The following is a 1,898-nucleotide window of genomic DNA, read 5'->3' as shown; positions in this document are numbered from 1 at the left end:
ACTGAGTCGACCCGGGGCTCCAGTCCTCCGGTATCCCAGCAGCCACCGGAGGCAGTGAGGTAATGGAGGTGGAATGCAGGGAGTCCTCCAGCGGACCACAGGCCCTCTAGCGAGCCGCGGAGCGCCACGGAGCTCGCCGGCCGTGGGAACGCCGCCCCGCCGCGGCCACGTGACCTTCGCCCGCGCACCGCATTGGCTGGCGCCGACTCGACCGGATTGGATTCAGGATAATGTTTTCCATTTGTAGGGCTGAGTTCTAGGCAGTTGAGATAAAGAGCGACGCTCCGGGAAGATGCGGAGGCCCGTGTCCCTGCGGGCGCAGAGTCCATGAGACTAGCTCCGGGCTGTGCGGGCGTCCGGGCCGGCGCGGGGCACGGCGGGCTCCTCGGCGCGGGGGCGGCGCAGTGCACGCCGGGAGCGGTAGTCCGGGCCGCCCGGGCAGGCGTCGGCATTGTCCGCGACGCGGCCGGGGCCGCCTGACGCCGTAAGCCGGGGGCTGGGCACGCTCGGCTGTCCTGCTCACCCCACGGTAGCCGGCCGGCCACCGACTTGCCGGCGGCTTCCGCGCCCAGCGCCCACACTCGCGTCATTTCTGCTGGCCCGGCGGTAGCCTTCGAAAAGCAGCTCGGGGCGGGCCGCTCGGACCAGCGGCGCAGGAAGCCGAATGGCCGGCCAGCCCGCCGGGAGGGTCCCCGGCTGCGTGCTGACGCCCAGGGCCGGCCTCCTGGCCCAGCGCGGGACGGCCGAGGCCGGAGCCGGGCCGGGCCCCCCTCGCGCTGCGCTCGTCTGTAGGCCCGCTGAGCGCCTTCTTCGGCCCTGGCAGGGACAGGGTCTCCGTGACACGACATGCAAAAGCATTCCTTCAGAAACATAGGGAGCAAATGGTTTTTAAGTCTGGAAGCGTTTTTTCTTTCGGTATTCGATCTGACATTTTGTTTTTGTTGTGTCTGTGCACGGGGCACTGTGCCTTTTCTACCGAACGCACTCCCGACCCAACGTTTTAAATTACAGCTAGGGTTTCTTGAAGTCTTGTGTACTTTGTGTCTTGAGGCTTGAACCCAGGGCCCAGAGCTTTTTGCTCAAGGCCAGTACCCTGCCATTTGAGCCACGTCTCCACCTTCAACTTGGTGGTGGTTAGTTGAAGATAGACCGCACTGAGGGGTTGGAGACATGGCTTGGCTCAGTGCATAGAGTGCCAGCTAAAGAAGGAAAGCGTCAGATACCGACTTTAGTCGCCTTCACTGGCCAAGAAAAATAAGTCTCACTGACCTGCGATGGCTCATGCCATCTGAGATCAGAGGATCAAGGTTCAAAGCCAGCCCTGGGCACTGAAGAAGGTGAGGCTCTGGGGAATAGGGTGGTAGCCGTGAGCTGCAGAGCTCTCGGACAGTGCCCCCTGACCCACAGAAAGAAAAAAGTCTCGCTGATTTTCCTGTCCAAGTTGCCTTCGAACCATGATCCTCGGATCTATCTCCACCCAGCTCTTTAATTTCTATTATTCTCTTTGTCAACTCCCCAGAAAATTGTCAGGGCTCCCCTCCACCGCCTTTTTTTTTTTTTTTGGTCAAGAAAGACCGATAGGATGGAAGTTCAAAATCAATGAGATTTTTTGTGTGTGTGCTTGAACTCTGGGCCTGGGTGCTGTTCCTGAGCTCTTCAGCTCAAGGTTTCCACCCTACCCTTGAGCCACAGGGCCACTTCCGGTTATCTGGTGGTTAATTGGAGATAAGAGTCTCAACTGTTTTTAGTGCTGAGGCAGTCTTTAAACTGGGATCCTCAGATCTCAGCCTGTCAGTAGCTAGGATTACAGGCGAGAGCCACTGCGCTCTGCCAAATCTTGCAGGTTCTAATCTCTAGTAAAGTACCGAAAATGCCAGAAGTGGAGCTGTGGCTCAAGT

This window comes from Megascapheus bottae, chromosome 12 (genome assembly GCF_031878675.1).
Source record: "Megascapheus bottae isolate mThoBot1 chromosome 12, mThoBot2.hap1, whole genome shotgun sequence".
Taxonomy (NCBI): Eukaryota; Metazoa; Chordata; class Mammalia; order Rodentia; family Geomyidae; genus Megascapheus; species Megascapheus bottae.
Note: the sequence above shows the minus strand (reverse complement) of the source record.